Raw genomic sequence first — 27,279 nt, 5'->3', positions numbered from 1 at the left:
GAAAAATATTAGTTGGGAAAGTTACTAGAGGAAGGGGGGGAAATGGAGGGAAAATTTGGTAATACGCCTAATAATATAGAGTTAAAATTATAAGAGGAGACAAAAATATTGGTGCTTAATGATGTATAAGTATGTAACAGTATTATGAGGATGGTGGGAAATTTAAATCCGTCTTGCACTGCATCCAAAAAAGAGGTTGTTACTGGGGGGGAGGGAGGGAGGGGAAACAAATGAAATTCGTATAAAGATATACCTTTTAAAGAAAAACTAGCAATATGGAAAATATTTTTTTTTCTTTGGGAATATAATTATTAATGCCACTGATAATAAATGGGGTTTGCTAAAAGGCGGAAATACACCATGTAAAATAGAGAATGGAAGGGAGATAAAGAAAGGGAAAGAGAGAGAAAGCAGACAGGAGAGAGGGAAGTAGAAGGGAGGGAGGGAGTAGGAGAGAGGGAAGATGTGGAAAGAGGAGAGAGGAGAAAGAGAGAGCAAGGGGAAGCAGAGAAGAGAGAGAGGGCAGAGGGAAGAAAGGAGGTAGGGAGGATAAGAGAGGGAGAGGAGAAGAGTTGAAGATGAAATAGACTGTAATATGGTATATGGAAAGCAGAAGAGCAAATAAAAATTGAAGAGGCTTAATGGCAAGCGGAATTGATATATTATTAAATATTCAAAAAATGTTTGTTAAGATGTAATGGTATACTTTGGATTATATATGTATGTTAAAAAATAAAAAAACTATCATCCATCCATCTATCTATCTATCTATCTATCTATCTATCTATCATCTATCTATCTATCTATCTATCTATCTATCTATTGTTTTTGGTCTCATACATACATTTACAGGTATACATTCTCATAATTCTTCTTCTTCTTATATCTTAACTTTTTTAAACATTCATTTTTCCATCTAAAAAATATTATCGAGATTGTTTTGCCTACCAGCCCAATGCACCTATTTTATTTTACCACCAACCTGTTTTTCTTTCCTTTTCTCCCTCCCTCCCTCCCTCCCTCCCTCCCTTCTCTACTTTCTTCTTTCCTCCTCTCCTTTCCCTTTCTTTCTTCCCCTTCCTCTCCCCTACTCCTCTCTCACTCTTCCCCTTCCTACCCTCTCTTCTCCCCTTCCTCTCCTTCCTCTCCTTTCCCCTTTCTTTTTCCCCTCTCCTTTCCTCTCTTCTCTCCAACTCTGAATAACGCAAGAGGAAAGTTGTAAGCTTTTGTGCTGTTTCTCCCCCCCCCACACACACACCCTGTTCTGTTGGCATATATGCCGCACGATAGCTGATTAACTCACAGGCGCAGGCAATGGCAGAATTCCCCCATTGTTTCCTGCACCCCGCTCCTTCACATCTGCCTTCTTATCCATGCCCTCCTTTGTGTGCCAAAAGGAGTTGGCACCTGCGGCTCCGACAGGCTTGGCCAGGGGCATCTCCCTATCCTTGTCAGTTGCCAAACAGATACCCATCCTTGGCAAGAGACCTGGTGCCAGGATTGCTCCTCTTCTCAGCGAGGCTTAAACATAAGACTTTCCAGCAGCCAATAAACCACCTGGTCCATCGTTCGCCAGGAGAGGGATTTAAATGCTTTTTTGGGGGGGGGGGACGCAGGCAGAACTTGAGAAGATGAGGAGCTTAAAGACAGAACAAAAGGGGGGAGATCAAGGGAGCAGAGAAAAATAGACGTGTCTGGGTATTTTCTCCCGGAACCCTTTTTTAAAAAAATAGGCAACCACATTGACAAAGGACTGGGGGAGAATAGTATATTTAATACCAGTATTGTGAAGAAGAATATTCCTGTACCTTGTGGGGGTTTTCCACCCACCCCCTCTCAGTTCTATTCAATTTGATGAAAGAGAATATGCTCCAAAAGAGAAATGCTTAAGGCTGCGGTGTCAAGTACTTTACTTCGGAATGAGGTGTGGGACAACATTCTTTCTTCGCATTGAACGATTCCCTCTCTGGCACTTAGTGAAGCTCTATAACAGCGTTGTGGCCCGCCAGTGACCAGCATAGCTGGCAGCAGAATCGGACAGCGAGGAGGTTGGGAAGGAACATGGGCCAGTCCTGGAGTCTGGGGAAGGCTTGGACGAGGGTTCTGCGTCAGAGGCAGAGAGGGGGCCAAGGCCATCTGGTAGTTTATGTGCTGCCTCCAGAGCCTCCGGAGTCTGACATCAGTGAGGCAGAAGAACAGTGGGAGCCTGTTCCCAATGCACGCATTCACAGAGCTTCCAGAAGGCAAGAGCAATTAAGACAGGGGTGTCCAAACTTGGGAACTTTAAGACTTGTGGACTTCAACTCCCTGGGGAATTCTGGGAGTTGAAGTCCACAAGTCTTAAAGTTCCCAAGTTTGGACACCCCTGAATTAAGACAAAAAGGGCGACTCAGGAGTAAGGCTTGGAGATGATCGGTCCCCTCCCATAAGACATAAAAGAGAAGCAAATGGGACTTGAGCCTTTGCAGGAAGCAATGAGTTCATCTGTTCGGTTCAAGCTCTGAGAAGTTCTGTTTGACTCTGTGCTAAGTTTTGCCTTGCAAAACTAATTGGCAAGTAGGTCTCTGGCAGCCTTTCAAGGGAGTTAAAGGTGGGTGCTTATCAACGTTCTCCTGAAAGACTGTGGCAACTCGAGCAGACATCTGTCAGAATCTTCACAGACTGTTTGCGAAGCCTTGCGGGCTGTGAATGACCATAATGCGAAGCCATATAGATAAAAGAGGGTTTTCTGGAGACTAATATTATGATTTATGCTTTCTCAGGAAGCCTAGGTCAGAACAAACAGAATAACAGCGTTGGAAGGGACTCTAGAGGTCTTCTAGTTCAACCCTGGGCTCAAGCAGAACACCCAATGCCATTCTGGACAAATAGCTGTCCAGTCTCTTTTTTTAACTTCTGGAGACAAGCTGTTCCACTGGTTAATTGTGCTCACCATTAGGAAATTTGTCCTTAGTTCCAGGTTGCTTCTCTCCCTGTTTATTCTCCATCCATTCTTTCTTATTTTGTCTTCTGGTGCTTTGGAAATTAAGGCTCTATAGCTTTCTGTAGTTTCATTTCACCCCATAAAAGGCCACAGGAAGGAACTTTTTCAGATGGGCAGCCAGAAAAACAACAACATCAGCAATAACGCACCTTCTACTGTTTTGAGCAATAAAGAAAGCATCCAGAGAAGATAGGGAAGCAAAGGTCTCATTAACAGAATAGAATAGAATAGGGAAGATGGAAGGAGAATAGAATGGAATAGGAATAGAATAGAATAGAACAGGGAAGAAGGAAGGAGAATAGAATAGGAATAGAATAGAACAGGGAAGAAGGAAGGAGAATAGAATAGAATAGGGAAGATGGAAGGAGAATAGAATAGAATAGAATAGGGAAGATGGAAGGAGAATAGAATGGAATAGGAATAGAATAGAACAGGGAAGAAGGAAGGTGAATAGAATGGAATAGGAATAGAATAGAATAGAACAGGGAAGAAGGAAGGAGAATAGAATAGGAATAGGAATAGAATAGAACAGGGAAGAAGGAAGGAGAATAGAATAGAACAGGAAAGAAGGAAGAATAGAATAGGGAAGAAGAAAGGAGAATAGAATAGGAATAGGAATAGAATAGAACAAGGAAGAAGGAAGGAGAATAGAATGGAATAGGAATAGAATAGAATAGAACAGGGAAGAAGGAAGGTGAATAGAATGGAATAGGAATAGAATAGAATAGAACAGGGAAGAAGGAAGGAGAATAGAATAGGAATAGGAATAGAATAGAACAGGGAAGAAGGAAGGAGAATAGAATAGAACAGGGAAGAAGGAAGAATAGAATAGGGAAGAAGAAAGGAGAATAGAATAGGAATAGGAATAGAATAGAACAAGGAAGAAGGAAGGAGAATAGAATGGAATAGGAATAGAATAGAACAGGGAAGAAGAAAGGAGAATAGAATAGAACAAGAAAGAAGGAAGGAGAATAGAATAGAATAGGGAAGAAGAAAGGAGAATAGAATAGAACAGGGAAGAAGAAAGGAGAATAGAATAGGGAAGAAGGAAAGAGAATAGAATAGAACAGGGAAGAAGGAAAGAGAATAGAATAGAACAGGGAAGAAGGAAGGAGAATAGAATAGAACAGGGAAGAAGAAAGGAGAATAGAATAGGGAAGAAGGAAAGAGAATAGAATAGAACAGAGAAGAAGGAAGGAGAATAGAATAGAATAGAACAGGGAAGAAGAAAGGAGAATAGAATAGAATAGAACAGTGAAGGAGAATAGAATAGGGAAGAAGGAAGGATAATAGAATGGAATAGGAATAGAATAGAATAGAATAGAATAGAATAGAATAGAATAGAATAGATCTATTAAAAGCTGATCTAAAGGTTTGTATGAGGGAACTTTAAAAGAAAGGCAAAGCTTGCAGGAAAAAGTCTGTTGATAAGTTGTTTATGCCACGTAAGATTCTGGGTGAGTCAGATCTGAATACAAATCTTCCTGGCTTCTGACCACAATGAAGTCCACAACTACAGTTTTAAGTCAAAGCACTACGTGATCTGATTTCATTTTAATGACCACTTTTACAACAGTAATAATGTGAGTCTCCATGATCCAGAATGTGATAGGATAGGGTAGGGTAGGGTAGAGTAGAATAAAATAGAATATAATTCTTTATTGACCAAGTGTGACTGGACACACAAGGAATTTGTCTTTGGTGCATATGCTCTCAGTGTACATAAAAAGATAATATACAATACACAAGAATCATAAAGTACAGCACTTAATGATAGTCATAATGTACAAATAAGCAATCAGGAAACAATCAATATCAATATAAATCATAAGGATACAAGCAATAAAGTTACAGTCCTGCAATAATAAGTGGGAGGAGATGGGTAATAGGAACGATGAGAAGATTAATAGTAATAGCAGACTTAATGAATGGTTTGACAGTGTTGAGGGAATTATTTGTTTAGCAGAGTGATGACGTTCGTGAAAAAACTGTTCTTGTGTCTAGTTGTCTTGGTGTGCAGTGCTCTATAGCTTCGGTTTGAGGGTAGGAGTTGAAACAATTTATATCCAGGATGCGAGGGGTCTGTAAATATTTTCACGGTCCTCTTTTTGACTCTTGCAGTGGAAAGATCCTCAGTGGAAGGCAGGTTGGTAGCCATTGTTTTTTTCTGCAGTTCTAATTATCCTCTGAAGTCTTGTTGGGTTGCAGAACCAAACCAGACAGTTATAGAGGTGCAGTTGACAGACTCAATGATTATTGAATTAGTAGGAATTCAGAAGGAGTAATTCTGGAAAAATTGCAAGCTCACTTTGATGCCAGATGATTTCAAGCTGTCTGCGATGTCCAAGAGATAGAGGCAAGGGGCATCTTGGCTTGTGTCTTCAAAACCAAGGTTGTGTAGTGTCAGTTGGGGCTAAGGTCCTCCCCAATTGTTACACAAGCCAGACACACCATAATGGGGGCACCCTGGGTCAGGCTGGACCCTACCATTAGGTGTGCAGGGACCCCCTCAGCAGCAGATACCAGGAAAAACCAAAGGTAGCAGCAAAATAATTGAGAATCATATGTTTTCTACCTGGGCTTCCCTGGGCTTCCTTGTTCCCATCAGGTGCATTTCAGCATATTCTGTTACTGCCAACGGTTGAAATTAGATGCAGCTTAGCTGCATATGTCCCCTAGTATATGGGACAGGAGAAGTGTCTGCTTGACCCTTCAGTAATAGGATGTCTTCAGCAGACTTTAATAAAGCCACTGCAGCCATTCAGAAGGACCCAAGTTCTTTCTTTGAGCAATACGGTCTAGATCTGTGATCCAGAGGTGGCATGCAGAGCCCTCTCTCTGGGCATGCACACGGTTGCCAGCTGCTGTTCTGGTTTCTGTCACACATGCTGGTCTTCAAAGGCACTGGAGTGCCGGAAAACGGGCCAAAAATGGCCCCAAAATCCATTTTAAGCCATTTTCCAGGGAGATAAAGGTGTGTGCTTATCAACGTTCTCCTGAAAGACTGTGGCAACTCGAGCAGGCATCTGTCAGAATCTTCACAGACTGTTTGTGAAGCCTTGCAGGCTGTGAATGACCATAATTCAAAGCCATATAAATAAAAGAGGGCTTTGGGGGACTAATATTATGATTTATGCTTTCTCAGGAAGCCTAGGTCAGAACAAACAGAATAACAGAGTTGGAAGGGACCCTAGAAGTTGTCTAGTTCAACCCCCGGCTCAAGCAGAAGACCCAATACCATTCTGGACAAATAGCTGTCCAGTCTCTTTTTTTAACTACTGCAGACTAGTCCGAAAATGGCACAAAAATAGCCTGAAATGGACTTGAAAAATGGCCTGAAAATGCCCAAAAACCAGGCATGCACGCACCGGCCAGCTGGTCTTTGGGTTTCTGGTCCTCCGGTGCAGACGAAGGCCAGGTGGCCAGCATGCATGCATGTGCCAGAAACCTTAAAACCATTTATGCGTGCCGGCCAGCTGGTTGTTGGGTTTCCTGTGCTCTGGTGCGCCACATGCATGCACACGTGTTCAGATTTGGGCACTTTGTGCCGAAAAGGTCCACTATCATTAGCAGCAGCAGCAGCAGCAGCAGGAACACAATTGTCAAGCAGGCCTGGGAAATCAGGAGATTCAGGCAGTTCAAATCAGTTTAAATATTTATTGCAAGCTGAGCCTCTCTATGAGAATCCGACCAACTAACGGTCAAGAGAAAAGAGCGGGAGATAAGAAAGGCATTCAAGGCAGGCAGGGACTCATGACTTAGGACTTGTTTGACCTCTCCCTCAGGCTCAGCCTGGTCATCTCCTACAGCAACACAATTAGCAGAAGATCTTAAATTTAGAGGAACACACACACACACACACACACACACACACACACACACATCAACAAAGGAGAAGGAAAGAAGATATGTTGGTTTCCATTGCAGCTAGTCCTCGACTTACAACAGTTCATTTAGTGACCATTACAGCAGCTACAACGGCACTGAAAAAAGTGACTTATGACCGTTTTCCGCAGTCACCACCTTTGCAGCATCCCCACTTCCCATGTGATCAAAATTCAGATGCTTGGCAACTGGTTCATACTTAACGACTGTTGCTGTGTCCCAAGACACTGTGATTCCCTTTTGTGACCTTCTGAGAAGCAAAAGTCAATGGGGAAGCCAGATTCCCTTAACAACCGGGTTGCTAACTTATCAACTGCAGTGATTCACTTAACAACTGAGGCAAGGAAGGTCATAAAATGGGGCAAAGCTCACTTATCCAATGTATCATTTAACAACAGGTGACTTTTGAGATCAATTGTGGTCGTAGGTCGATGGCTACCTGTACTATATTCCCAGCAAATCTAAGATAACTTTCCCCTAACTTTGAAATACAAGATTATTTAGGGAGAGAGGGAGAAAATTTGTTTTAAAAAATCCAAGCTAATCTTTCCTTCAGTGCTGAATGGGTGATATATGATACATGTGTGATCACAAACTTGGAATCGAATTGATTGCTCTTCTCTTGTGCAGCAGATCCGTGAAGATCTGAAGATCTCAAGGATGGGCCTACTTCTCTGCTGCTGAGGACGGAACAGGGAAAAACCGAGGGGACGAAGTGGAGATCTACAGTGACAGGAAGAGGGGGGGAAAAGCCATGATCAGTGTCTATCCAGGATTTAGAAAACCAGCCAAGTGAAAAGAGTCGCCAAGGTAAATGAATCTCTTTGAGCCTCTCACAATGCAAAGTTGGCTCCGGGTTTGGTCACTGTGTGTCTTTCCCAGAATTGCACCTGAGAAGAAGTGGAGCAAAAAAGGAGCTCTTCTACCGCAGGTGGAATTTGCAAAATGCAAGAGCTCTTCTACCGCAGGTGGAATTTGCAAAATGCAAGACATTGGGCTTTTGTGGCATCAGATGGAAAACTCAAGGCGAGGCCTGGGCCCCGCTAGGGAGGAATGAAAACAATCCCAGAAAGGAAAAACTCCTACATATGATTTTTTTTAAAAAAAATTTAAGCACACTAGAACAAATGCAGCCGATAGAAGAAAATATTTGTAGCTCTGGGTTGAACTGGGGGGTCCTTGGTGTCAGGGGTGAAATTCAGCAGGTTCTGACAGGTTCTGGAGAACCGGTAGCAGAAATTTTGAGTAGTTCAGAGAACCAGCAAATACCGCCTCTGGCTGGCCCCAGAGTGGGGTGCAAATGGAGATTTTGCAATATCCTTCCCTCAGGAGTGGAGTGCGAATGGAGATTTTGCAATATCCTTCCCCCAGGAGTGGGAGGGAGTGGAGATTTTGTAGTATCCTTCCCTCAGGAGTAGGGAGGGAATGGGGATTTTGCAGTATCCTTCCCCCAAGAGTTGGGTGGGGATGGAGATTTTGTAGTATCCTTCCCTCAGGAGTGGGAGGGAATGGAGATTTTGTAGTATCCTTCCCTCAGGAGTGGGAGGGAATGGAGATTTTGTAGTATCCTTCCCTCAGGAGTAGGGTGGGAATGGAGATTTTGTAGTATCCTTCCCTCATGAGTGGGAGGGAATGGAGATTTTGTAGTATCCTTCCCTCAGGAGTGGGAGGGAATGGAGATTTTGTAGTATCCTTCCCTCAGGAGTAGGGTGGAGATTTTGCAGTATCCTTCCCTCAGGAGTAGGGTGGGAATGGAGATTTTGCAATATCCTTCCCCCAGGAGTGGGAGGGAATGGAGATTTTACAGTATCCTTCCACTGCCATGCCCATCAAGCCACGCCATGCCCACCAAGCCATGCCCACAGCACCAGTAGTTAAAAATATTTGAATCCCACCATTGATGCAAAGGGTTGTGAAAGAGGAATCCTGTCCTTCAGTGTTACTCCCCCACCCCACCCCGGTCTCTTGGAGAAATTGGAAGAAATTATCCACCTGAAATTTCTAGGCTGAAACTGTGGGGAAAAAATTGGGTGGGCTCTTTGTGCTCAGCTACAGCTGAAACTGAATTATGGACAATGGCTGAGGGTCTTAGAAGCTGGGGCGGGATCATAGAAGAAGTCCACTGCATGTATTGAGATGATTCCCGTCTCCAAAATTAAAACCATAATTCTTACAGTGAAATAAACGTATGTAGTTTGGGAGAGGGACACGGTGTTCTGTTTCCCCGCAGTCCGATTCATGGGATAAGAAACATATTCCTTCTCTTTTAATTCCATTTTGGCCACAAACATTTGCCCTTTGTGCAAATCCTTAGTCTGCTGAACAGATGCTAAGAACAGAAAAGGGCCTTGTCGTGTTGTGTGTGTGGATTGTGGTTTTGTTGTTTCCTCTCTTGTCTCCAGGATCAGAGTGTTAATGTTTGTGATGGCTTTTGAGTATAAACTTTACAGCATCTTCAGTAGGAAAGTGGAATTTAATAGAACTCGGTAAAAGGAAAAAAGGTGTCCATGCAGATTTTACTCCGCTAGTTGTGTCGGATTCCAAGGAATGGTGCTCCTCTCCATTTTGAGACCACTGAGACAGCGCTGTCTGAATTTCCACAATCATGTGACCAGCATAGAGTGCTGCTACCTTCCCACCAAAGTGGTACCTATTTATCTACTCGCATTTGCACGCTCTTGAATTGGTAGATTGTCAGGAGCTGGGGCGAGGATGGGAGCTCACCCTGTCACGTGGCGCTCGGGTCTCAAACCTGGGCTGTGGGTTTTCCAGCTGACACCCCAGCATCTTAACTGCTAAGTCACCACACTGCCCTAATAAGGATTAGAGGGCCAAAAAAAATGGCTTAGAGCAGGGTGTCAAACTCAAGGCCCACAGGCCAAATTCAGCCCATGGGGTGCTTAGATCTGTGTTGTACTGCCTCCTTCTCTTCTGTTAAAAGTTTCTTGCTTTTTCTTGCTCTGTTAAAAGTTTCTTGCTCTGTTCCCTTCTCACATTCTTAGATCCTCTAAACAAGGGGTGTCAAATTCGGTCTCATTGAGGGCCGCATCAGGGTTTTACTTCGGGGGGGCTGGATGCTGCAAGTATGAAAAATGGTCATAACTCGCTTTTTTCAGTGTAACTTTGAAGGGCGTCACTAAACAAACTGTCATAAGTTGAGGATTACCTGCACTGGAAATTAGGAGGAGGAGCTTCCGGAGGGAATGGAGGACTGCCTCTGAGCTCCGCTAAATGCGGAGGGCTCTTTGACGGGCGGGATGCTGCCGACCCTCATTTCCACCTTGAGGGTCGGGGATTTCTGGCGCCGAATATCCTGGCACCCTGCCCGGCTCCAAGCTGGCCCGTCAGGTCGGCCGGGCAGCTGGACAGGAGGAAGATAGCGCGCCAGTCGGCGCGGCATGGCGGCTGGCGTTTTTAAGCCGGCATGGCGGCTGGCGTTTTTTGAGTCGGAGCGGCAGAGCAACGGAACGCCAGCGCCAGTGGAGCAGCGATGCGGTAAAGACCTGAGCGGAGGGGGCGGAGAAGGCTGGAGGAGGTTGGAGGACGGCGGCGGTGGTCTGTTTGACTGGGTGGATTTTGGCTGGAGACATTCAGAAAGATGGGGGCAACCCAGGAGAGCCGAGCGGCCCGAATTATGATCTAGGGGACGCTGAGCTCCAAACTGGCCGGCGATTATGATTCTAGACCGGCGAGAGGGCCGTGGGAAGGAGTGTGAGGCCCGAGGGAGGCCCGAGAGATCCGAGGCGCCAAAGGGAAGAAGGGAAGGAGAGTGAGGCCTGAGGCGCCGGAGGAAGTAGAGAGTGGAAAGATCGGTGGAAGGGCTGCAGGGAGGCCGCAGGGAGGCCAATGCAGCCCTCCCGGGCCCAATAACAACGACTATGGGTGGCCAAATGGACGGAGGACTATTTACAACTATGGCAGGCCATGGAACGGAGGCTTTGGAACATCAAAGGCCCATGCAGAAGGTCAGACCCAGTGCTTTGCTGTGCTCACCACTACCCCCCCACTCATTTACCACCTACTTATTATGGGCTATCCGCCCTACTGCCTATTACGACCTACCGCCTATTACGAACTACTTCTTAGCTGCAGTCTTTTATCCACCAGCTGGCTATTTTATTTTATTTCCATCAGCCATCATTTCCATCCAGATGTGGACTATCTTCATCAGCCTATCCCCTTGCCTGGACTATCCCCTTGCCAGGACCATCCCCTTAGTGGGAATTGCGGCTGCTGATGCATATTAACATCTACAGCTCCCACTTGATGAACTTGGCCCTGTCCAATATGTTATACACGAGGCTAGACCTGCTACAGCTATGAGAGTCCCCCCTCTCGCAGTTATGGCCTCCTGCCCTTTCGAGGGCCCACCTTGAGGACGGGTTCATTAACCCAGAGAGGTGGAGGAAGCGCACATTGAGGAGTTTTTTAATTAATTGCTTTTTAAAAATTGTAAGGGGTTCCAGGGATGGGGGGGGAACAGGGCAGGAGGGATGGGAGAGCCAGGCATCTAGGTGTGGTCGAAGGAGGAGGGAGCGGAGTGGGGGAGGAGAGGGAAGATAGCATTCCTGTGCAGGGCTCTCTGATACCAACGGTCGTGGGGAGGGGCAGGTGCGAGGACAGATCAAGAGCGCGTAGTCGGTTGGGAGACCGGGGTTTTTGGTCATACCCGGTCGTTTGTACCAACTCCTGCATACTAGGTGGTCAGGATCTACAGACCCAAGGCCTGAGACTGCTGTTATGCAACGTGAGGTCCGTTGTCAATAAGGCCCCCCTCATCCACGATCTAATTTTGGAGGGGGAGCCGGACCTCGCAGGAATAACTGAGACCTGGTTGGGCCACGAGGGAGGCTTACCCCTCGTGGAAATGTGCCCGCCAGGTTATCGAGCATTTCACCAGCCTCGGGCCCAGGGAAGGGGCGGTGGGGTAGCAGTGATTATCTGGGAAGACTTGGAGCCGAGAGAGTTCACTGTGCCACAGACATCCGGGTGTGAGTCCCTTGTCGTGAGATGGGGCCCAGGGAGGCAGTTGGGCCTGCTGATAGTATACCTGGCTCCTCGCTATACATCAGTGGCCCTGCCCGAACTCCTCGAGCTGATCTCATCGGTGGCGGTTGAGACCCCCAAACTTTTAGTGATGGGGGATTTTAATCTGCCGTCGATGGGAGAAGCGTCTGAGGGGGTTCGGGAGTTCATGGCTTCCATGACAGCCATGGACCTGACTCAATTAATTCAGGGCCCTACTCACGAGGGAGGCCACACGCTGGACCTTGTCTTTGTCTCTGGCCAGTGGACGAGTGATCTGGGAATAGGGGATCCAACTATTATTCCCCTGTCATGGTCAGATCACTCACTTCTCCGGCTTGACTTCCCCGGTGCTACCCCCCGCTGCGGGGAGGCGGAACCGGAAGGTATTAGATGGTTCCGCCCTAAGCGCCTGATGGAACCAGATAGGTTCCAGACGGAGCTTGGGTCACCTCCTGTGGACCTGACCCGCCCCCGAGTGGAGGACCTGGTAGACGCATGGAATAGTGCGACTACCGGGGCCCTGGACCGGGTGGCACCTTTGCGGCCTCTCCTGCGGCGACGAACCACCCTGGCCCCTTGGTTCACCGAGGAGCTAAGGGTGATGAAACGCCACAAGAGACGCCTAGAGAGTCGTTGGAGATCCTCCCGTTCCGAATTTGACCGAGCACAGGCACGAGCCTATTTGAGGACATACCTTGTGGCATTAAGAGCAGCCAAACGTCAATATTGTGCCGCTCTTATTGCGTCCTCAGATAACCGCCCTGCCGCCCTGTTTCGGGTGACTCGCTCCCTCTTGTTTGAGAGACCGCGGGAAGCCCCTTTACAGGGCAGAGCAGAGGAGTTTGGGAAATATCTACAGGACAAAGTCGCTCAAATCCGGATGGGATGGGCCCCTTTCAGTGGTCCAGTTGAGACGCCCGTGGCGAGTCTTGAGGGACCGCTTTGGGAGGAGTTTGACTTGGTTGCCATTGAGGATTTGGACAGGTTGCGTGGACGTCTGCGACCTACCACATGTTTATTGGACCCGTGTCCCTCCTGGCTTGTACTGGCATCCTGGGAGGTTATGCGCGACTGGCTCCTGGGCCTAGTGAACGCTTCGTTGGGTGAGGGGTTCCTGCCGGCCGCCTTGAAAGAGGCGGTTGTGAGGCCCCTGCTCAAGAAGCCTTCCCTGGACCCAACGGATCTAGTCAATTATCGTCCAGTCTCCAACCTTCCTTTTTTAGCGAAGGTTGTAGAGAGTGTGGTGGCTCAACAGTTCCCACGTCACCTGGAGGAGAATGATTATCTAGACCCACGCCAGTCCGGCTTCCGACCTGGGCACAGCATGGAGACAGCCTTGGTCGCATTGGTCGATGATCTCTGGAGGGCCAGAGATAGGGGTTGTTCCTCTATCCTGGTCCTATTAGATCTCTCGGCGGCGTTCGATACCATCGACCATGGTATCCTGTTGCACCGGCTAGAGGGGCTGGGAGTCAGGGGCACCGTTCTACGGTGGTTTGGCTCCTACCTCTCTGGCCGGACGCAACGTGTGTTGGCAGGGGAGCAGAGATCGACCCGGAGCCCCCTCACATGTGGGGTGCCACAGGGGTCGGTGCTCTCGCCTCTCCTGTTCAACACATACATGAAACCGCTGGGCGAGATCATCCGTGGTTTTGGGGTGGGATATCATCTGTATGCTGATGATACTCAGCTATACATTTCCACCCCGGACCACCCCAATGAAGCCGTTTAAATGATGTCCCGGTGTTTGGAGGCCGTACGGGTCTGGATGGATGGCAACCGACTAAAACTCAACCCTTCCAAGACGGAGTGGCTGTGGCTTCCGGCCTCCCAGTTCAACCAGTTGCTTCCATCTCTGGCCATTGGGGGCGTGCAACTGGCCCCCATGGAACAGGTGCGCAATTTGGACGTCCTCCTGGATGCCCGGCTGTCCATGGATGACCATGTAACAGCCGTGGCAAGGGGGGTGTTCCATCAGGTTCGCCTGATGCGCCAATTGCGCCCCTTATTGGACCGGGATGCCCTACGCACAGTCACCCATGCGCTAGTGACGTCTCGCCTGGACTACTGCAATGCTCTCTACATGGGGCTTCCCTTGAGATGCACTCGGAGACTACAGTTGGTCCAGAACGCGGCCGCGCGGATGATTATGGGGAGGACTAGATACTCCCCTGTAACACCTCTCCTGCGCGAGCTGCACTGGCTTCCTGTAGTCTACCGTGTGCGTTTCAAGGTTTTGATTATGATCTTTAAAGCGCTTCATGGCACAGGACCTAGTTACATGCAGGATCGCATCCTGCCCCATACATCCCTACGACCAATCCGCTCACACACAGAGGGACTTCTTCGGGTGCCGTCCGCTAAACAGTGTCGGGGGGCGACACCCAGGAGCAGAGCCTTCTCTGTGATGGGCCCAGCCCTGTGGAATGACCTCCCCCGTGACATCAGGATTATTTCCGATCTCCGCTCCTTCCGTGTACAGCTGAAGACCCACCTCTTTCAATTATCTGGCCTGGCTCAACCGTAAATTTTTTCTTATTCCTCCTGACAGTCCTTTTAAATTCTTTAAATTTTAAATTGTGTTATTATAATTGGGGTATTTTAATGGTGATTTTTAACTGTCTAAATGTGATGTAATTTATTACCTCCTCCGTGCATGTATGTCTTTGTATATGTGTATGTTTATGTGTTTGTACATATGTTTTATGTTTTATATGTTTTACTGTACGCCGCCCCTGCCTGGAAAGGGAGCGGCTAATAAATTCAAATTTATTATTATTATTATTATTATTATTATTATTATTATTATTATTATTATTATTATTATTATTATTATTATTATTATTATACGATTGTATCACAGCGGCCAGTTGATTCGCCGGATTTGGCATTGATTACTAGTCGGGCCCCACCCAGGGGCCTAGGACGTCATAACGTATTTTCGTAATATGTGTGCGGATCCAAGCAGTGCGGCCTTTTGCATTTGACTGATGGTGATTTTGTCAAGTTTTAACTGTTTTAAATGTAATTCCAGTGCTTTTGGAATAGCACCCAGTGTGCCGATTACCACTGGAATTACCACTGCTGGTTTGTGCCATAATCGTTGGATTTCAATTTTTAAGTCCTGGTATTTTGCGATTTTTTCATATTCCTTCTCGGCGACCCTGCTATCACCTGGTATTGCGATGTCTATGATTGTAACCTTATTTTTCTCAACCAGTGTGACGTCTGGTGTATTATGCGCCAGTATTTTATCCGTTTGTATGCGAAAATCCCACAAGATCTTGACCATCTGACCCTCGACGACTTTTTCAGGCTTATGTTCCCACCAGTTTGTTGCTGTTTTAATGTTATAATTTTTGCACAAATTCCAGTGGATCATTTGTGCCACTGAATTGTGCCGCATTTTATAGTCAGTCTGCGCGATTTTTTTACAGCAGCTGAGTATGTGGTCAACAGTTTCATCAGCCTCTTTGCAAAGTCTACATTTGGCATCATCAGAGGATTTTTCGATTTTGGTCTTAATGGCATTTGTGCGGATAGCTTGTTCTTGCGCAGCCAGGATTAGTGACTCTGTTTCTTTCTTTAATGTACCTGCTGTTAACCATAACCAAGTTTTTTCACTGTCCACTTTATCTTTTATTTTTTCCAGAAATTGGCCATGCAATGCTTTGTTCTGCCAACTCTCCATTCTTAATGTTATCACATCTTTTTTGTATTCTTGTTTCGTCTGTTGGGCCTTCAATAGATTTTTGTTCTTTACTTCGATTAATAGATGTTCTTGACTTTCTTTTAAATAATCAGCCAGTGCATGTTTTTCTTCTTCAACTATTTGCTTCACTTGTAATAATCCTCTGCCACCTGATTTCCGGGGTAGGTATAATCTATCAATATCTCCACGTGGATGTAAACTGTAGTGCATTGTCATTAGTTTCCTGGTTTTTCGGTCTAAAATGTCCAAATCAGCTTGTGTCCAGTTAACTATACCAGCTGTGTATCTTATAACTGGTATTGCCCAGGTGTTTATGGCCTTGATTGTATTTCCACCATTCAATTTAGATTTCAAAATTTTCCTAACTCTGTTGGTGTACTCTCTCCTGACAATAGTTTTTACTTCTCCATGCTTGATGTTATCCAACTGCAGAATGCCTAAGTATTTGTAGGCTTCATTTTCGTTGCATTTAATTAGTTGGCCATTGGGCATTTCAATTCCCTCACACGCAGTGATTTTGCCTCTTTTTATGGATACAGTGGCACATTTTTCCATGCCAAACTTCATTGAAATATCGGTGCTGAATACTCGGACTGTGTTTGTCAATGATTGGATTTCTATTTCTGACTTTCCATAGAGTTTCAAATCATCCATATATAATAAATGCGAAATTTTTTCGGCTTCTTTGGCTGTTTGGTAGCCTAATTTCATTTTTTTTAAGATTACTGATAGTGGGATCATCGCGATGATGAAGAGAAGAGGTGAAAGTGAATCACCCTGGAAAATTCCTCGCTTGATATTAACCATTCCGTAGTTCTCATTCCCTACTGCCAACTCGGTTCTCCATTGTTTCATCGCCTTTTCAGTAAAGGATGTAATATTTTTGCTAATGCCAGTTGTTTCTAAGCATTTTATGATCCAACTATGCGGCAATGAGTCAAATGCCTTTTTGTAATCAATCCAGACCATATTCAAGTTCGTTTTTCTGTTCTTACAATTTTCTAATATCATTTTATCAATTAGGAGCTGATCTTTTGTGCCCCTGCTCCTTCTTTTGTTGCCTTTCTGCTCTACTGGCAAGATGTTGTTTGTTTCCAAATAATCCATAATGTTATCTGCAATAATGCCTGTGAGTAATTTGAAGGTTGTTGGCAAGCATGTTATTGGTCTGTAGTTTTCAGGTATTGTTCCTTTAGTTGCATCTTTCTGAATCAAGTATGTTTTTCAGTTGTCAACCATTCATCAATTTGGCCATTTTGTAAAATCTCATTCAGTTGCCTGGCCAATATTGCATGTAAACTGGTCAGATATTTGAGCCAGAAACCATGTAATTGGTCCTTTCCAGGTGATGTCCAATTCTTTACTTTTTTTACTCGATTTTTGACCATCTCAGTTGTTATTTCTAATACTTGCATTTGTTTGTTGCCAATGCTTTTCTCAAAGTCATGTATCCATTTTGCTTCCTTATTGTAGTCCTTTGCATTTTCCCACAATTCTTTCCAGAATTTAACTGTGGCCTGCTTTTCTGGTTTTTGACTTTTGGTGTCATCATTCACATTAAGACTTTGATAAAAACGCCGTTGGTCTGATCGAAATTGCTGATTTTGTTTATACTGGATGATTCGTGCCTCATATCTTTCAATTTTCCTAGCTGTTGCTGTTATCTGCTGTTTTACAATCTCTACAGCTTCATTGATGTTTCTTGTATCCAATCTATACCTTCTGATTAGCTGATCTATAATTTTATTGTTTCTAAGTCGTTGCTCACGCATGTTCTTCAAATTGCTAGCATCTGCCCTTAATTTTTTAACTTTTTGTTCCAATCGGATTTTCCACTTTGGCTTTGATGCTTTTTCTGTTGTGTAACTAGGTGCTTTGATTTTAATGCCTAGTTCATTAGTGACTATTGCGGCTGCGCTGTACATTAACTGGTTCGTTTCCAAGATGGATCCCGATTCAATTGTTGAAAGCACTGCATTAACCATTTTCATGATAGGGGCCAAAATTTTCTTAGGCACAGTTTTTAATGATGGTAAACGTTGCCGTTCCTTATTAAGCAGAAAATGCTCCATGATCTTGTCCTTCAATTCTTTTTGTTTCTGAGTTAGTTCATCAGTTGGTTCAGTGATAACTGGTTCTGGTGATAGTGTTGTTATTTCCTCCCCGACAGCTTCTTCTGGGAGTTCTACTACAATGCCTTTAGGTGTGTCTTGAGTATCAGTTATTTCTGCTTGTGATGTTGTTTTCTCAGTTTTGCAATTTGCTTGAATTTCCTCAAGTTCAACTTCACTAAACACTTTATTCCATGTAATAAATCGCCTTTGATCTGCAAGTCGTTGTTCACTAACATTTGAATCTGGATGTTGTTGTTTCCATAATTCATACATTCGCTTTAAATAACCTCTTTTCCCAGGCTCTGAGTTGTAATAACAGGCCATTATGGCACGGTTTTCATCAGCACTATATTTTTGTCGTTTTGTTGGCTGGTCCACTTGTAGCCCACTTGTCGACGGATGTCCAGGGACCTCAACATCCGCCGCGGCCCTTGTTAACCCGCGCGACGACCGATGCGGTATAGAATTTTTATTTGTTTCTTTCACCATGTTATATGGGTTGGCGGGTTTTTTTATGGGGCCAGGTTGCCAACCTGACCTCAACCCTCCTCCTTTCTCATCCGGGCTTGGGACCGGCAACGGCGGAGTTGTTGTTGTTATTATTATTATTATTATTATTATTATTATTATTATTATTATTATTATTATTATTATTATTAAGCTGTGCACACTTGAAAACAATTTGGAGGAAGTACTTCAGACCTCACATTAGCACTTTCTGCTCTCTGTTGAAACACCCCCCACCCCTTTCGTTGTGCTCTGGTACAAAGCCTGAAAAGGATGGTTTTTGCTGCTGTTGAACTGATGATGTTATCTAGCTGGGTCCTGAAACGTCTGCATGAAAGCAGCTAAGCTGAGCCATTAGTGGATAAACCCAAGTAGATACTAGTTTATTGTTGAATGCCTAACATAAGAATCTCACCAGACTGCCTGCCTTCTCTTGGGAAAGGGCAGATGTAGACCTAAGAATTGGACCTCAAAACTTTTCCTCCCCAGAATGGACTCTTAAGCTTGAATGTCTCTTTGCTTTCTCTAGAGCCATCATGGCAAACCTATGGCATACATGCCACAAATGGCATGTAGAGCTCTCTCTGCGGGCACGCGAGCCTTCGCCCCAGCTCAGCTCCACTGTGCATGCATGCATGCCTTCCGCAGCCAGCTGATTTCCAGGTCTCTGCCATGCATGCACCGGGGGCAAGGCACATGTGGGAGATGTACACATACGTGCTGGGTTTTGTGTGCATGTGTGGGGGAGTGTGGAGGTCGTGCACACATGCGCAGGGGGGCGGGGGACATGGGTTGTGTGTATCGCACGGGTGTTGCATTATGGGGGTGGGCATGTACGCTATTGGCACGTGACAACAAAAAGGTTAGCCCTCACTCCTCTAGAGGAGGGGTCAGCAAACTGCAGCTCTGGAGCCGCATGTGGCTCTTTCCTCCCTCTGCTGCGGCTCCGTCACCGGTCGGCGCCACAATTTTGAGAGGAGCTTCCGGTGGGTGAGGGGGAGAGAAGCACAGTGCGCCAGGAGAAGACTCTATGGCAAGGGGAGGGTTTTCCAGTTGTCTCCACAATTGATAGGGCTTCCGGTTATGACAGGTAGAGGGAAAAGTACACCGCGCTAGGAGGAGACTCTATGGTGGGGAAACTGAACTTCCGGTCAGCTCCAGAATTGAATAGGGGATTTCCGGTTAGGATCTTTGTGGCTCCCGGTGTTTTTTCTTCTGTGGGAAACGGGTCCAGATGGCTCTTTGAGTGTTTGCCGACCTCTGCTCTAGAGGAATCTTCTCTCCTTCTGCCTGTGATTCCCCTGGAACCGGGACAAGGGTGGGAAAGTAGGGTTTCCTTTGGGAAGTGATGAACTCTGAAAAGTAGGTCTGGTCGGCCAGTTGGGATGTCCTAGACCTGTGATGGTGAACCTATGGCATGCGTGCCAAAGGGGGCACTCAGAGCCCTCTCTGCTGGCATGCCCGCTGTCACCCCAGTTCAGCTCTCTGTGGCGTTTCTGTGGTGAGCTTCTGTTTCCTTGCAAATGACGAAACAGAATCTCACGAAAGGAAAAGATCTTACATCTTGCTGTGTGCTGATGTTGGCCCGCCGGTCTTTGGGTCTCTGCTGTGCATGCTCACGTGTCTGTGCGCACATCCGTACATGTTGGCACATGTTCATGTTCATGCATGTGTGCACATGTCAGTGCATGCGCGCATTTGCACGCATGTGCACACCTTTCCGTTTGGACATGCGCATGCATGCAATGTGGGCACTCCGTGTCTAAAAGGTTCTCCATCACTGTCCTAGACAGATGGAAACGTTCATTTTTGCCAATGAGGAACTGGAGAGTTTATCCTCCCTTCCAGTTTTAAGGCTGCAATTCTTCCCAGTATGGTGCCACCAAGGCAACATGCCCTCAAAATGAGAGTATAGCAAAGTTGGCCATAATTTCTGAGAGCTCTTCTTCTAATGCTTTGGCCCCCGTCCTTTTGTCTCGTGGATGCCAAAGAAACCAGGGAGCAGGCTGCGTGTGGCATTGAGGCTGGCTGATTAGCGACCAGCAGCCTGGCACACAGATGGCGTTCGGTTGAAGATGCGCCAACTTGGGTGGTGGAAGAGAGCGGGGTTTAGGAAAAGCTCAGCGCCTTTTAAGCTGAGGAAAGGCTGGGTGCCAAGCTCTGGTTTGGAAGTCCTTGGGTGGAGGCCAGGTCTTAGTGTAGATTCTCTCTTGCCAACTCAAGCCGGCACTGCAGAAAAATTGCGTTTACAGCCACAGATGAAAAGGACAGATGAACAGAGGTGAACCAAACCCCATTGATGGGTCAAGCTGACCCTACCTGTGCAGGACCGCCATAACCTCTCGCGAATGCCACCTACCTTCCTTTTCCATGATACGTTATTAAGGAGACGCCACGTATGAAAATAACTTGATGCTATGCGAGTGGCATGCCGAGATATCAGTTAGAAATGGCATTAGGTAGAATTAAATAGAATGTTCTTTCTGCGCCAACTCGGGAAGCTCACACTGCCCAAAGAGCTGCTGATCCTGTTCTACAGGGGAATTACTGTGTCTGTCAACTGCACCTCTATAACTGTCTGGTTTGGCTCTGCAACGCAACAAGACAGACACAGACTTCAGAGAATAATCAGAACTGCGGGGGGGGGGGGAATACTACCAACCTGCCGTCCAGTGAGGATCTCTCTACTGCACAAGTCAAAAAGGGGGCTGTGAAAATATTTACAGACCCTTCACATCCTGGACATAAAATGTTTCAACTCCTACCCTCAAAACGAAGCTATAGAGCACTGCACACCAAGACAACTAGACACAAGAACAGTTTTTTCCCGAATGCCATCACTCTGCTAAACAAATAATTCCCTCACCACTGTCAAACCGTTCACTAAGTCTGTGTTACGATTACTATTAGTCTTCTCATCATTCCTATCACCCATCTCCTCCCACTTATGACTGCAGGACTGTAACTTTGTTGCTTGTATCCTTATGATTTATATTGATATTGATTGTTTCCTGATTGCTTATTTGTACCCTATGACTATCATTAAGTGTTGTGCCTTATGATTCTTGACAAATGTATCTTGTCTTTTCGTGTACACTGAGAGCATATGCACCAAAGACAAATTCCTTGTGTGTCCAATCACACTTGGCCAATAAAGAATTCCATTCTATTCTGTTATCCTCTCCCTTCTGTTTTAGATGATAATTAATTACTGCTCAGAAATGAACACTGTTCATTTCCAGCCATTAAAAAACAGTGTTCATTTCTGAGCAGTAATTAAAGCGTTTGAAGATGCTATCCACAAGAAGAAGCATTCAAGCATTTCAGATAAATCAATCCTTCATTCTTTATGGAGAGATTGGCTATCCTATATCAACCTCCTGCAAAGGGGAATTTTCCAGAGTTGATAGAAGTGTAATTCCTAGACAGCATGGCTGGAAATAATTCCAAAATATATTGTTAACAAATCTGAGCTTTTCTTGATTTCTAATCAATTACCATAGTTCAGAGATTGAAAGGCAGTGGAATTGACAGACTAAAGGCTTGTTTCTCATGCTTTCAGATGGGTGAAATTCAACTCCCAGAATCCCTTAGCCAGAAAATTGGCCAATTCCCAGATTATTATTTTTTAAAAAAACAGAGTTGGAAGGGACCTTGGAGGTTTTCTAGTCCAACCTCTGCTCTCTTCTGACCTAGGCTTCCCCAGCAGCACAAAGCTGAGTCCTTGTCCTGATAAATCCCTTTTATTTAATTTACACTGAATTCATCTCCAGCAAAGTCCTGACCCACAGTCTTTCAAGGTAGCTCACAATTATCAACCTTTATCAGGCTTGGAGAGTGGACAGGCCGATATCTTTCAGACGGCGCAATACTTGGGAAGTATGCAGGAATGAACTAATTGTCTCCTGCAAACTCCACTCCCCTTTCGCTCCTCTTTCATTTCCTCTAGGAGGGGCCCTTCAGTGTCCATCTGTGGCCTTACTCCCAATTGACCCCTGTTCTTTAGCAGTTCCCTTTAGCTGTTCCCTAGCACAGTGGTGGGCAACCTTTTTTTTCAACTGAGCCAAATCTCGCCAAAACCACGATTGAAATTTACTTTGAGAGCCACATTTTTAAAACCGAAAATACATAGGATGGTACACTGTTTTTAGTTTCAATAAGTTTTTATTGAGAATATTCTGCATGCAAGTATCCACATAGGTCGGGAGGATACAAATAACACAACTAATAAAACAAAAACTTTAGAACGATATTATTTATCGATAACGTTAAATTCCGTAAAATTTGCCTTACAATGTAGAGAAAATTACACCCTGACATTGACTGACAAAGTCACAACCACTAATGTGAACAATGGCCTTGCATTTCCTTGGATAGTTTGAGTAAGTCAGGTTTGTATGTTGTTGTTTTTAATTTCATCTCTCTCTCCCACTTTCTTTTTTTCTTTTTCTTTCTCTCTCTCTCTCTCTGGCTCTTTGTCTCTCCCTCCCTCCCTCCTCCATCTCTGTCACTCTGTGTGTGTGTGTGTGTGTGTGTGTGTGTGTGTGTGTCTCACTCACTCTGTGTGTGTGTGTGTCTGTCTCTGTCTCTCCCTCTGTCTCTCTCCCCTCCCTTCCTCTCTCTCTGTCACTCTGTGTATGTGGGTGTGTCTGTCTCTCACTCATTCACTTAATCACTCACTCTGTGTGTGTCTCTCTGTCTGTCTATCTTTCTCTCCCTCCCTCCCCCTCTCTGTCTCTGTGTGTGTGTGTGTGTCTGTCTGTCTGTCTGTCAGTCTCTCTCTGATTCCCTCCCTCACTCCCTCTCTCTGTTCCTCTCTCTGTCTGTCTTTCTCACTCACACACACACACACACACACACACACACACACACACACACTGTGGTCACCTTGTTGAGTGTTCCAATCACATTTGAAACACTCAACAACTGGCCTGCATTTTTGGTATTTTGCAGCATTCTGCAGTCATAGGACCAAAATTGGTTGTCACTCGCCCGGGCTTTTGCAGAAGCTTCCCTCCGAAGCCCGAGAGGAGGGAGGGGAGCGGGCACCCGGCACACAGAAGAGCTGCATTAAAGGGTGTAAAGAGCCGCATGTGGCTCCCGAGCCGCGGGTTGCCCACCACTGCCCTAGCATATACTGGGAACAGGCTCCAGCTGTTCGTCTGCCTCACTGATGTCTGACTCCAAAGGCAGCTGATAACTGTTAGATGGCTCTGGCCCCATCTCTGCCTCTGATGCAGAGCCCTCATCAGAGGCTTCCCAAACTCCAGACTGGCCCATGTTCCTCCCCAACCTCCTCACTATCTGAATCTGCTGCCGGCTCCGCTTGCCGCTGGTGGGCCACAACTTGCTCAAACAGGAAACTCTATACCATTTCAGACAAATGGTTGTCCAATGTCTTCTTAAAAACTTCCAGTGTTGGAGCACCTACAATTTCTGGAAGCAAGTTGTTCCACTGATTAATTGTTCTAGCTGTCAGGAAATTTCTTAGTTCTTGGTTGCTTTTCTCCTTGATTAGTTTCCACCCATTGCTTCTTGTTCTACCCTCAGGTGCTTTGGAGAATAGTTTTACTCCTGCCTTCAGGTGGCTTGGAGAATAGCTTGACTTCCTCTTCTTTGTGGCAACCCCTGAGATACTGGAACACTGCTATCATGTTTCCCCTAGTCCTTCTTTCTATTAAACTAGACATACCCTGTTCCTGCAACCATTCTTCATATGTTTTAGCCCCCAGTCCCCTAATCATCTTTGCTAAAGTCAGATTGTAATCCAGGACTATGAAGATAATACTTAAGGTAAATGTGGTTGTGTTTCAAAAGACCACTAAATGTGGGATTCAAAAGAGGTCTGGCACCATTCCTGTGCACATCAGAAGCCAGCGTGACACCCAAACCATGTTTGGCAAAATACTGGCCAGACATTCCCCATGGGGTTGCCACCAGACAAACCAGGAGCCTAAGTCCTCTTGCAGATCAAGCCAACATGGTCTGGAAGATAATGTCCAGCGGCTGGAGCCCCATACCATGCATTAGCAGCCAACAATGGCCAGTAGGAGTTGGGCAGTTCCCCAAAACCCAATGGGATTAGCCCAACCTTGTCGAAGACTATTCGCATTCAATCGCCATCACTCGTACAGCAAGCCTTGTGTTGGGATGTGATGCAGTGTTAAAACTGAAACAGCTAAGGAGGAATTTTGTTATGCTGTGAAGGCATGTTTTCTAGGGGACAAAAATTCTGGGAGTTGAAGTCCACCTCGCTTCAGGTCACAGTTGAATCAGGTGTGAATCATCCTAAGCAATGACATGAGCCAAATCTGTTTATTAATGATTATATAATGAAACTGCCTTAAACCGAATGAGACTGGTGATACATTTAGCTCATTGTTTTATATTGTTGGCATTGTGACAGTTTTAACATAGAAAGACATGGGAGGGCTGAATTGACAGGTTTGGAGAAAATGCCATGTACTATAGGTTGGCAAGATAGCAAGACTGTTTCCTTGATTTTTTTAAAATTAGGTTTGTTTAGGCTTTCTGACAACTGACAACAAAAGTGCGTATAGTCAAGGCTATGGTTTTCCCAGTTGCAATGTATGGCTGTGAAAGGTGGACCATAAGAAAGGCTGAGCGCCAAAGAATGGAGGCCTTTGAACTATAGTGCTGGAGAAGACTCCTGCGAGTCCCTTGGATTGCAAGGGAATCAAACTAGTCAGTCCTAGAGGAGATCAACCCTGACTGCTCTTTAAAAGGCCAGATCCTGAAGAGGAAACTCAAATATTTTGGCCACCTAATGAGAAGGAAGGACTCCCTGGAGAAGAGCCTCATGCTGGGAACGATGGAGGGCAAAAGAAGAAAGGGATGACAGAGAATGAGGTGTCTGGACGGAGTCACTGAAGCAGTCGGCATGAGCTTAATGGACTCCAGAGGATGGTAGAGGACAGGAAGGCCTGGAGGAACATTGTCCATGGGGTTACAATGGGTCGGACCCGATTTCACAACTACCAACAACAACAGAACTGTTTGGTTTAAATCCTCAACTGGGAAGACCCCGTCTCCTATTTCCTGGTTCTAAGCCTATTAGGAAGTTTAAAAATCGGAAAAATGGGATTTGTGGCTTTATTTCAAGGTCAGCAAGGTTCAGTGCTTCTAACTCTAAGCAGATTTCCTTTTAATGAATGAGACTTTGCTAGTTCCTGACCCAGTGCATTGTTACAGACTCATGTTGCTCAGCTTACACAACTTTAAGAGTTGTGGACTTCAACTCTCGCAAATTCCCATGCTGGCTGAGGAATTCTGGGAGTTGAAGTCCACCTCGCTTCAAGTTCCCAAGTATGAGAAACACTGTGGTAGACCAAAATAATAATAATAATAATAATAATTTAAAGAAAGACACAGAAGAAGTGATTTCTTCTTCTTTACACCAATCAGATAGCTCAATGTGCCATCATTTCTGTTGAAATAGAGCTGCAAGTCTCCATAAAAACTGGTTAGACTCACCTATTTTAAATAGCCTGAAAAATTTAAAGGAACAAATGAATGGAAAGAAACTGATCAAGTTTTAAAAATATTTAAATTGCAAAAGCTCAAAATATCATGGAAACCAATTCCTCCCTCCCTCCCTCTCTCCCTCTCCCTCTCTCCCTCCTTCTCTCCCTCCCTCCTTCTCTCCCTCTCTCTCTCTCTCTCCCTCCCTCCTTCTCTCTCTCTCTCTCTCCTTCCTCTCTCTCTCATCTAAATTAGTTTAGAACTGGGAATAGCAGATTGAAAAGTGACAGTGACCACTCCAAACCCATACCATAAAAAAAGCAAATAAATGAGAAATGTTTGAATAGCTTCACACCTTATCTACAGAAGAGAGAAAACAAATATCACAACCCCACAATGAGAGCTTCTGCTGGTGGGTAGATTATGGGCATCTCTTCCACCAAAGCAAGGCCACAAAAAAAGAAGGGAGGGAATGGACTACAAACCCCTTTAACTTGACAGGCAATTATTCTGTGAATTTCATAAGTTGCCAGTTCGGTCCCACGTTAACAGTAGGCTGAGCTGGCCATCGTGCAGGGTATGTGGTCAGGGTAAACCCTTGTCGGCACCTTTCATTTTTAAATGCCGGACTTAGGCTTACATTCTCTTAACCCCCCGTGTCTCCTCCTTCGTCATCAGCCTACGTGCATAAACTGTAATCCTTCCACGGGGAATCGACAGAATGGAGGCCGTGCCTTTTCATGTTTACTTAATCAGACCACGAGCCAAAGGACATCTTGATAAGCTTTTGTGCAACCTGTTTCATCAGGAATGTCACAGGGATCACGATTTTTCCAGATCAACAGACTACCCCTAAACCCTTCCAAATCCAAGGTAAAGCTGAGGACGTGTAACCCTTGATCTCATCATGGGGCCGAGGACAACGCGAGTCCAAAATATCACCAAAATATCAGAAAGCTTTAGAAGCATACAAGGTGAGAGCTCACACACACACACACACAGACACACACACACACACACACAGATCTGGAAAACTTTTTGAGGCCCCCTCTTAGCCCTGAAATGCCTTCCCCAGCTATTTATAATGCTGCTTTTTTTAGTAAACACCCTGAAAGTGGCTTCTAGCCAAATTATTGCCAAGCGTGGAATAATATTACAGTAGGCCTGAGGGTTAAGTGATCGGTTTTCTAGCTTTGCTTGCTGTTATACAATACAATACAATAGCAGAGTTGGAAGGGACCTTGGAGGTCTTCTAGTCCAACCCCCTGCCTAGGCAGGAAACCCTATACCGTTTCAGACAAATGGCTATCCAACATCTTCTTAAAGATTTCCAGTGTTGGGGCATTCACAACTTCTGGAGGCAAGCTGTTCCACTGATTAATTGTTCAAACTGTCAGGAAATGTCTCCTCAGTTCTAAGTTGCTTCTCTCCTTCATTAGTTTCCACCCATTGCTTCTTGTTCTACACTCAGGTGCCTTGGAGAATAGTTTGACTCCCTCTTCTTTATGGCAACCCCTGAGATATTGGAACACTGCTATCCTGTCTCCCCTAGTCCTTCTTTATCTTAA

The 27,279-nt window shown here is 45.4% G+C and overlaps 1 protein-coding gene across 5 annotated transcripts in view; it reads left to right on the top strand.

Annotated features, from left to right (window-relative positions):
• ST3GAL1 (ST3 beta-galactoside alpha-2,3-sialyltransferase 1) overlaps nt 1-27,279 on the top strand; it is a 142,357-nt gene that overhangs the window by 75,425 nt on the left and 39,653 nt on the right. For 2 of the 5 annotated variants that reach the window (XM_081949872.1, XM_081949874.1), the window contains exon 2: nt 7,502-7,678. The gene's annotated coding sequence lies outside the window, so the exon portion shown is untranslated. Of the gene's footprint in view, nt 1-7,498; nt 7,679-26,548; nt 26,686-27,279 lie in introns of all 5 variants that reach the window. The other 3 variants (XM_081949873.1, XM_081949870.1, XM_081949871.1) reach the window with 2 other exon arrangements.

Source organism: Natrix helvetica, assembly GCF_964273705.1.
Source record: "Natrix helvetica genome assembly, chromosome: 4".
In the NCBI taxonomy this organism is placed as follows: Eukaryota; Metazoa; Chordata; class Lepidosauria; order Squamata; family Natricidae; genus Natrix; species Natrix helvetica.
The sequence above is the reverse complement of the archived record's forward strand: the minus strand, read 5'-3'. Positions and strand labels throughout refer to the sequence as shown.